The sequence below is a fragment of the Salvelinus namaycush genome, unplaced genomic scaffold, assembly GCF_016432855.1.
Source record: "Salvelinus namaycush isolate Seneca unplaced genomic scaffold, SaNama_1.0 Scaffold1796, whole genome shotgun sequence".
NCBI lineage: Eukaryota > Metazoa > Chordata > Actinopteri > Salmoniformes > Salmonidae > Salvelinus > Salvelinus namaycush.
In genome coordinates this window covers 27501-38091 of record NW_024058559.1, presented here as the reverse complement: position 1 = coordinate 38091, position 10591 = coordinate 27501, and positions in this window count along the sequence as shown.

Below are 10591 nucleotides of genomic sequence, written 5' to 3'. Positions count from 1 at the left end.
TGTGACGTCACAGAGTCAACCTCAGTGGATGTTCTGCTGACAAATCTCATCAAGGGAAATCTGCTTCCCTCTGCTCTCCTCTGGATAACTACCCGACCTGCAGCAGCCGATAAGATCCCTTCATTGTGTGTTGACCAGGTGACAGAGGTACGAGGGTTCAATGACCCACAGAAGGAGGAGTATTTCAGGAAGAGATTCAGTGATGAGGACATGGCCAGCAGAATCATCTCACACATAAAGACGTCAAGGAGCCTCCACATCATGTGCCACATTCCAGTCTTCTGTTGGATTTCTGCAATAGTCCTTGAACACATGCTGAAACATAAGAGAGAAGAGATGCCCAAGACTCTGACTGAGATGTACACACACCTTGTGGTGTTTCATACCAAACAGAAGAATGAAAAGTATCTTGGGAAAGAAGAGACAGGTCCACACTGGAATAAAGAGAACATTCTGTCACTGGGAAAACTGGCTTTTCAACAGCTTGTGAAGGGCAATCTGATTTTCTATGAAGAAGACCTGAAAGAGGCTGGTATTGATGTCATTGAAGCCTCAGTGTACTCAGGATTGTGCACACAGCTCTTTAAAGAGGAATGTGGGCTGTACCAGGACAAGGTGTACTGCTTTGTGCATCTGAGTATTCAGGAGTTTCTGGCTGCTGCATACGTGTTCCTCTCATTCATCAACAACAATGAGAATCTAATGGATGAACTGCAAACAAAAGACAAGTCTGAAGTTACTTTCTACAAGAGTGCTGTGGATAAAGCCTTACAAAGTGAGATGGGAAACCTGGACCTTTTCCTCCGCTTCCTTCTGGGCCTCTCACTGGAGTCCAATCAGAAGCACTTACGAGGTCTACTGACAAAGACAAGAAGCAGCTCACAGAGCCATGAAGAAACAGTCAAGTACATCAAGGAGAAGATCGGGGAGAATCCCTCTCCAGAGAGGAGCATCAATCTGTTCCACTGTCTGAATGAACTGAATGACCATTCTCTAGTGGAGGAGATCCAAAGCTACCTGAGATCAGGAAGTCTCTCAGAAGCCAAACTGTCACCTGCACAGTGGTCAGCTCTGGTCTTTGTGTTGCTGACTTCAGAAAAGGAGCTGGATGTGTTTGACCTGAAGAAATACTCCAGATCAGAGGAAGGTCTTCTGAGGCTGCTGCCAGTGGTCAAAGCCTCCAGAGCTGTTCTGTGAGTAAATAAAATTACATATAAGAACTAATCATGTGATTTTCACATTAGTATAACAATATTACCATACAATTCTAGAAGACGGAAGATTAATCTATATGTTGTTTGGGAGAATAAACCAAATGCATCTGCCATTGTCCTTCTACACTACTCGTTAAATTAACAGTGTGTTTATGAAATCATGATGATCTCTTTGTCAGGCTGTCAGGCTGTGGAGTCACAGAGGAAGGCTGTGCTTCTCTGGTCTCAGCTCTGAGGTCAAACCCCTCACACCTGAGAGAGCTGGATCTGAGTAACAATGACCTGAAGGATTCAGGAGTGAAGCTGCTCTCTGCTGGACTGGGGAATCCCCACTGTAAACTGGAGACTCTGAGGTCAGTATTCCTGTAGTTGGTCAACAAGTGATAACTGTTCACCAGATCCACGTGTTTACCAGGCACACGTAGTCAACACCATATGTGTTTGGACAGTGAAGCTTACAGTTTTAAATGTGGCACTATGCTCCAGCCTTTTTGGATTTGAGATAGAATGTTTCATATTAGGTGACAGTACAGAATGTCACCTTTTATTTAAAGGTTTTCATAAACATATATTTTACTGTTTGGAAATCAAAGCACTTCATGTCTCTAGTTGTCCCATTTGAAGAATTCTTATTTATTTGGACATATTCACTTATATTGTATTAAAGTAGTCATAAGTTTAGTATTTGGTCCCATATTCCATTCCTGCAGTGATTACATCAAGCTTGTGATTCTACTAACTTGTTGAATTCATTTGCAGTTTGTCTTGGTTGTGTTTTGGATGATGTTTTTCCTGATAGAAACTGAATGGTGAATAATGTCCTGTCATTTTGGAGTCACTTCACTTGTATTGTCAGTAAGAATAGAAGATGTTTCTGAACACTTCTACATTCATGTGGATGCTACCATGATTATGAATAATCAGGAATGAATCGTGAATGATGATGAATGAGAAAGTTACAGAGGCACAAAGATCATACCCCCTCTGTTATTGGTAATGGTGAGAGGTTAGCATGTTTTGTTGTAGTCTCTGTTATTGGTAATGGTGAGAGGTTAGCATGTTTTGTTGTAGCCTCTGTTATTGGTAATGGTGAGAGGTTAGCATGTTTTGTTGTAGTCTCTGTTATTGGTAATGGTGAGAGGTTAGCATGTTTTGTTGTAGCCTCTGTTATTGGTAATGGTGAGAGGTTAGCATGTTTTGTTGTAGTCTCTGTTATTGGTAATGGTGAGAGGTTAGCATGTTTTGTTGTAGTCTCTGTTATTGGTAATGGTGAGAGGTTAGCATGTTTTATTGTAGTCTCTGTTATTGGTAATGGTGAGAGGTTAGCATGTTTTGTTGTAGTCTCTGTATTGGTAATGGTGAGAGGTTAGCATGTTTTGTTGTAGCCTCTGTTATTGGTAATGGTGAGAGGTTAGTATGTTTTGTTGTAGCCTCTGTTATTGGTAATGGTGAGAGGTTAGTATGTTTTGTTGTAGCCTCTGTTATTGGTAATGGTGAGAGGTTAGCATGTTTTGTTGTAGCCTCTGTTATTGGTAATGGTGGGAGGTTAGCATGTTTTGTTGTAGTCTCTATTATTGGTAACGGTGAGGGGTTAGCATGTTTTGTTATAGCCTCTGTTATTGGTAATGGTGAGAGGTTAGCATGTTTTGTTGTAGCCTCTGTTATTGGTAATGGTGAGAGGTTAGCATGTTTTGTTGTAGCGTCTGTTAATGGGAATGATGAGAGGTTAGCATGTTTTGTTGTAGCCTCTGTTATTGGTAATGGTGAGAGGTTAGTATGTTTTGTTGTAGCCTCTGTTAATGGGAATGATGAGAGGTTAGCATGTTTTGTTGTAGCCTCTGTTATTGGTAATGGTGAGAGGTTAGCATGTTTTGTTGTAGCCTCTGTTATTGGTAATGGTGAGAGGTTAGCATGTTTTGTTGTAGCCTCTGTTATTGGTAATGGTGAGAGGTTAGCATGTTTTGTTGTAGCCTCTGTTATTGGTAATGGTGAGAGGTTAGCATGTTTTGTTGTAGCCTCTGTTAATGGGAATGATGAGAGGTTAGCATGTTTTGTTGTAGCCTCTGTTATTGGTAATGGTGAGAGGTTAGTATGTTTTGTTGTAGCCTCTGTTAATGGGAATGATGAGAGGTTAGCATGTTTTGTTGTAGCCTCTGTTATTGGTAATGGTGAGAGGTTAGCATGTTTTGTTGTAGCCTCTGTTATTGGTAATGGTGAGAGGTTAGCATGTTTTGTTTTAGCCTCTGTTATTGGTAATGGTGAGAGGTTAGTATGTTTTGTTGTAGCCTCTGTTATTGGTAATGGTGAGAGGTTAGCATGTTTTGTTGTAGCCTCTGTTATTGGTAATGGTGAGAGGTTAGCATGTTTTGTTGTAGCCTCTGTTATTGGTAATGGTGGGAGGTTAGCATGTTTTGTTGTAGTCTCTATTATTGGTAACCTTTGAGAGGTTAGCATGGTTTGTTGTAGCCTCTGTTATTGGTAATGGTGAGAGGTTAGCATGTTTTGTTGTAGTCTCTGTTATTGGTAATGGTGAGAGGTTAGCATGTTTTGTTGTAGCCTCTGTTATTGGTAATGGTGAGAGGTTAGCATGTTTTGTTGTAGTCTCTGTTATTGGTAATGGTGAGAGGTTAGCATGTTTTGTTGTAGCCTCTGTTATTGGTAATGGTGAGAGGTTAGCATGTTTTGTTGTAGTCTCTGTTATTGGTAATGGTGAGAGGTTAGCATGTTTTGTTGTAGTCTCTGTTATTGGTAATGGTGAGAGGTTAGCATGTTTTATTGTAGTCTCTGTTATTGGTAATGGTGAGAGGTTAGCATGTTTTGTTGTAGTCTCTGTATTGGTAATGGTGAGAGGTTAGCATGTTTTGTTGTAGCCTCTGTTATTGGTAATGGTGAGAGGTTAGTATGTTTTGTTGTAGCCTCTGTTATTGGTAATGGTGAGAGGTTAGTATGTTTTGTTGTAGCCTCTGTTATTGGTAATGGTGAGAGGTTAGCATGTTTTGTTGTAGCCTCTGTTATTGGTAATGGTGGGAGGTTAGCATGTTTTGTTGTAGTCTCTATTATTGGTAACGGTGAGAGGTTAGCATGGTTTGTTGTAGCCTCTGTTATTGGTAATGGTGAGAGGTTAGCATGTTTTGTTGTAGCCTCTGTTATTGGTAATGGTGAGAGGTTAGCATGTTTTGTTGTAGCCTCTGTTATTGGTAATGGTGAGAGGTTAGCATGTTTTGTTGTAGCCTCTGTTATTGGTAATGGTGAGAGGTTAGCATGTTTTGTTGTAGCCTCTGTTATTGGTAATGGTGAGAGGTTAGCATGTTTTGTTGTAGCCTCTGTTATTGGTAATGGTGAGAGGTTAGCATGTTTTGTTGTAGCCTCTGTTAATGGGAATGATGAGAGGTTAGCATGTTTTGTTGTAGCCTCTGTTATTGGTAATGGTGAGAGGTTAGTATGTTTTGTTGTAGCCTCTGTTAATGGGAATGATGAGAGGTTAGCATGTTTTGTTGTAGCCTCTGTTATTGGTAATGGTGAGAGGTTAGCATGTTTTGTTGTAGCCTCTGTTATTGGTAATGGTGAGAGGTTAGCATGTTTTGTTTTAGCCTCTGTTATTGGTAATGGTGAGAGGTTAGTATGTTTTGTTGTAGCCTCTGTTATTGGTAATGGTGAGAGGTTAGCATGTTTTGTTGTAGCCTCTGTTATTGGTAATGGTGAGAGGTTAGCATGTTTTGTTGTAGCCTCTGTTATTGGTAATGGTGGGAGGTTAGCATGTGTTGTTGTAGTCTCTATTATTGGTAACCTTTGAGAGGTTAGCATGGTTTGTTGTAGCCTCTGTTATTGGTAATGGTGAGAGGTTAGCATGTTTTGTTGTAGTCTCTGTTATTGGTAATGGTGAGAGGTTAGCATGTTTTGTTGTAGCCTCTGTTATTGGTAATGGTGAGAGGTTAGCATGTTTTGTTGTAGCCTCTGTTATTGGTAATGGTGGGAGGTTAGCATGTTTTGTTGTAGTCTCTGTTATTGGTAATGGTGAGAGGTTAGCATGGTTTGTTGTAGTCTCTGTTATTGGTAATGGTGAGAGGTTAGCATGTTTTGTTGTAGCCTCTGTTATTGGTAATGGTGAGAGGTTAGCATGTTTTGTTGTAGCCTCTGTTATTGGTAATGGTGAGAGGTTAGTATGTTTTGTTGTAGCCTCTGTTATTGGTAATGGTGAGAGGTTAGCATGTTTTGTTGTAGCCTCTGTTATTGGTAATGGTGAGAGGTTAGCATGTTTTGTTGTAGTCTCTGTTATTGGTAATGGTGAGAGGTTAGCATGTTTTGTTGTAGCCTCTGTTAATGGGAATGATGAGAGGTTAGCATGTTTTGTTGTAGCCTCTGTTATTGGTAATGGTGAGAGGTTAGCATGTTTTGTTGTAGCCTCTGTTATTGGTAATGGTGAGAGGTTAGCATGTTTTGTTGTAGCCTCTGTTATTGGTAATGGTGAGAGGTTAGTATGTTTTGTTGTATCCTCTGTTATTGGTAATGGTGAGAGGTTAGCATGTTTTGTTGTAGCCTCTGTTATTGGTAATGGTGAGATGTTAGCATGTTTTGTTGTAGCCTCTGTTATTGGTAATGGTGGGAGGTTAGCATGTTTTGTTGTAGTCTCTATTATTGGTAACCTTTGAGAGGTTAGCATGGTTTGTTGTAGCCTCTGTTATTGGTAATGGTGAGAGGTTAGCATGTTTTGTTGTAGCCTCTGTTATTGGTAATGGTGAGAGGTTAGCATGTTTTGTTGTAGTCTATGTTATTGGTAATGGTGAGAAGTTAGCATGTTTTGTTGTAGCCTCTGTTAATGGGAATGATGAGAGGTTAGCATGTTTTGTTGTAGCCTCTGTTATTGGTAATGGTGAGAGGTTAGTATGTTTTGTTGTAGCCTCTGTTAATGGGAATGATGAGAGGTTAGCATGTTTTGTTGTAGCCTCTGTTATTGGTAATGGTGAGAGGTTAGCATGTTTTGTTGTAGCCTCTGTTATTGGTAATGGTGAGAGGTTAGTATGTTTTGTTGTAGCCTCTGTTATTGGTAATGGTGAGAGGTTAGCATGTTTTGTTGTAGCCACTGTTATTGGTAATGGTGAGAGGTTAGCATGTTTTGTTGTAGCCTCTGTTATTGGTAATGGTGAGAGGTTACTGTGTTTTGTTGTAGCATCTGTTATTTGTAGGGGTGAGAGGTTAGCATGTTTTGTTGTAGCCTCTGTTATTGGTAATGGTGAGAGTTTAGTATGTTTTGTTGTAGCCTCTGTTATTGGTAATGGTGAGAAGTTAGTATGTTTTGTTGTAGCCTCTGTTATTGGTAATGGTGAGAGGTTAGCATGTTTTGTTGTAGCCTCTGTTATTGGTAATGGTGAGAGGTTAGCATGTTTTGTTGTAGTCTCTGTTATTGGTAATGGTGAGAGGTTAGTATGTTTTGTTGTAGCCTCTGTTAATGGGAATGATGAGAAGTTAGCATGTTTTGTTGTAGCCTCTGTTATTGGTAATGGTGAGAGGTTAGTATGTTTTGTTGTAGCCTCTGTTATTGGTAATGGTGAGAGGTTAGCATGTTTTGTTGTAGCCTCTGTTATTGGTAATGGTGAGAGGTTATCATGTTTTGTTGTAGCCTCTGTTATTGGTAATGGTGAGAGGTTAGTATGTTTTGTTGTAGCATCTGTTATTGGTAATGGTGAGAGGTTAGCATGTTTTGTTGTAGCCTCTGTTATTGGTAATGGTGAGAGGTTAGCATGTTTTGTTGTAGCCTCTGTTATTGGTAATGGTGAGAGGTTAGCATGTTTTGTTGTAGCCTCTGTTATTGGTAATGGTGAGAGGTTAGTATGTTTTGTTGTAGCCTCTGTTATTGGTAATGGTGAGAGGTTAGCATGTTTTGTTGTAGCCTCTGTTATTGGTAATGGTGAGAGGTTAGTATGTTTTGTTGTAGCCTCTGTTATTGGTATTGGTGAGAGGTTAGCATGTTTTGTTGTAGTCTCTGTTATTGGTAATGGTGAGAGGTTAGTATGTTTTGTTGTAGCCTCTGTTAATGGGAATGATGAGAGGTTAGCATGTTTTGTTGTAGCCTCTGTTATTGGTAATGGTGAGAGGTTAGCATGTTTTGTTGTAGCCTCTGTAATTGGTAATGGTGAGAGGTTAGTATGTTTTGTTGTAGCCTCTGTTATTGGTAATGGTGAGAGGTTAGCATGTTTTGTTGTAGCCTCTGTTATTGGTAATGGTGAGAGGTTAGCATGTTTTGTTGTAGCCTCTGTTATTGGTAATGGTGAGAGGTTAGTATGTTTTGTTGTAGCCTCTGTTATTGGTAATGGTGAGAGGTTAGCATGTTTTGTTGTAGCCTCTGTTATTGGTAATGGTGAGAGGTGAGTATGTTTTGTTGTAGCCTCTGTTATTGGTAATGGTGAGAGGTTAGCATGTTTTGTTGTAGCCTCTGTTATTGGTAATGGTGAGAGGTTAGCATGTTTTGTTGTAGCCTCTGTTATTGGTAATGGTAAGAGGTTAGCATGTTTTGTTGTAGTCTCTGTTATTGGTAATGGTGAGAGGTTAGTATGTTTTGTTGTAGCCTCTGTTATTGGTAATGGTGAGAGGTGAGTATATTTTGTTGTAACCTCTGGTATTGGTAATGGTTAGAGGTTAGCATGTTTTGTTGTAGCCTCTGTTGTTGGTAATGGTGAGAGGTTAGTATGTTTTGTTGTATTCTCTGTTATTGGTTATGGTGAGGGGTTAGCATGTTTTGCTGTAGCCTCTGTTATTGGTAATGGTGAGAGGTTAGTATGTTTTGTTGTAGCCTCTGTTATTGATAATGGTGAGAGGTTAGCATGTTTTGTTGTAGCCTCTGTTATTGGTAATGGTGAGAGGTTAGTATGTTTTGTTGTAGTCTCTGTTATTGGTAATGGTGAGAGGTTAGCATGTTTTGTTATAGTCTCTGTTATTGGTAATGGTGAGAGGTTAGTATGTTTTGTTGTAGTCTCCTATATTGGTAATGGTGAGAGGTTAGCATGTTTTGTTGTAGTCTCTGTTATTGGAAATGGTGAGAGGTTAGCATGTTTTGTTGTAGGCTCTGTTATTGGTAATGGTGAGAGGTTAGCATGTTTTGTTGTAGCCTCTGTTATTGGTAATGGTAAGAGGTTAGCATGTTTTGTTGTAGTCTCTGTTATTGGTAATGGTGAGAGGTTAGCATGTTTTGTTGTAGCCTCTGTTATTGGTAATGGTGAGAGGTTAGGATGTTTTGTTGTAGCCTCTGTTATTGGTAATGGTGAGAGGTTAGCATGTTTTGTTGTAGCCTCTGTTATTGGTAATGGTGAGAGGTTAGTATGTTTTGTTTTAGCCTCTGTTATTGGTATTGGTGAGAGGTTAGCATGTTTTGTTGTAGTCTCTGTTATTGGTAATGGTGAGAGGTTAGTATGTTTTGTTGTAGCCTCTGTTAATGGGAATGATGAGAGGTTAGCATGTTTTGTTGTAGCCTCTGTTATTGGTAATGGTGAGAGGTTAGCATGTTTTGTTGTAGCCTCTGTAATTGGTAATAGTGAGAGGTTAGTATGTTTTGTTGTAGCCTCTGTTATTGGTAATGGTGAGAGGTTAGCATGTTTTGTTGTAGCCTCTGTTATTGGTAATGGTGAGAGGTTAGCATGTTTTGTTGTAGCCTCTGTTATTGGTAATGGTGAGAGGTTAGTATGTTTTGTTGTAGCCTCTGTTATTGGTAATGGTGAGAGGTTAGCGTGTTTTGATGTAGCCTCTGGTATTGGTAATGGTGAGAGGTTAGTATGTTTTGTTGTAGCATCTGTTATTGGTAATGGTGAGAGGTTAGCATGTTTTGTTGTAGCCTCTGTTATTGGTAATGGTGAGAGGTTAGCATGTTTTGTTGTAGCCTCTGTTATTGGTAATGGTAAGAGGTTAGCATGTTTTGTTGTAGTCTCTGTTATTGGTAATGGTGAGAGGTTAGTATGTTTTGTTGTAGCCTCTGTTATTGGTAATCGTGAGAGGTGACTATATTTTGTTGTAACCTCTGGTATTGGTAATGGTTAGAGGTTAGCATGTTTTGTTGTAGCCTCTGTTGTTGGTAATGGTGAGAGGTTAGTATGTTTTGTTGTAGCCTCTGTTATTGGTAATGGTGAGGGGTTAGCATGTTTTGCTGTAGCCTCTGTTATTTGTAATGGTGAGAGGTTAGCATGTGTTGTTGTAGCCTCTGTTATTGATAATGGTGAGAGGTTAGCATGTTTTGTTGTAGCCTCTGTTATTGGTAATGGTGAGAGGTTAGTATGTTTTGTTGTAGTCTCTGTTATTGGTAATGGTGAGAGGTTAGCATGTTTTGTTGTAGTTTCTGTTATTGGTAATGGTGAGAGGTTAGTATGTTTTGTTGTAGTCTCCTATATTGGTAATGGTGAGAGGTTAGCATGTTTTCTTGTAGTCTCTGTTATTGGAAATGGTGAGAGGTTAGCATGTTTTGTTGTAGTCTCTGTTATTGGTAATGGTGAGAGGTTAGCATGTTTTGTTGTAGCCTCTGTTATTGGTAATGGTGAGAGGTTAGCATGTTTTGTTGTATCCTCTGTTATTGGTAATGGTGAGAGGTTAGCATGTTTTGTTGTAGCCTCTGTAACTTTCTCACTCATCATTTTTTATGATTGATTTAGGATTTTTCTTAATTATGACATTATCAGGATTAATTTAGTAGTAATTAGAAACATGTTATCTACTCACTTACAAAGAAAAATACTCCAGATATCATCCATCAATTTAATATTGGGCAAAACTTAACCTAAAACAAACTGCAAGTGCAACCAACGAGTTTGAGTCACAAGCTTGATGTAGTCATTGTGTTCAAGGAATATCGGACCAAATACTCAACTTTTGACTACTTTAATACACTATGAGTGAATTGGTCAGAATACTTATGACTTCTTCAAATGGGGGGACTAGATACATAACGTGCTTTCATTTCAAAATGTGAAACAGATGTATTAAAATATCGGAAGATGAATATAGATGTTGTTTGGGAGAATAAACTAAATGCATCTGCCATCTGCCACTCGTTAAAATGTCCTTCTACACTACAGGTGTTAAAATAACATTAAATTAACAGTCTGTTTGTGAAATCATGATGATTTCTTTGTCAGGCTGTCAGGCTGTGGAGTCACAGAGGAAGGCTGTGCTTCTCTGGTCTCAGCTCTGAAGTCAAACCCCTCACACCTGAGAGAGCTGGACCTGAGTAACAATGACCTGAAGGATTCAGGAGTGAAGCTGCTCTCTGCTGGACTGGAGAATCCCCACTGTAAACTGGAGACTCTGAGGTCAGTATTCCTGTAGTTGGTCAACAAGTGATAACTGTTCACCAGATCCACATGTGTTTACCAGGCACACATAGTCCACACCATATGTGT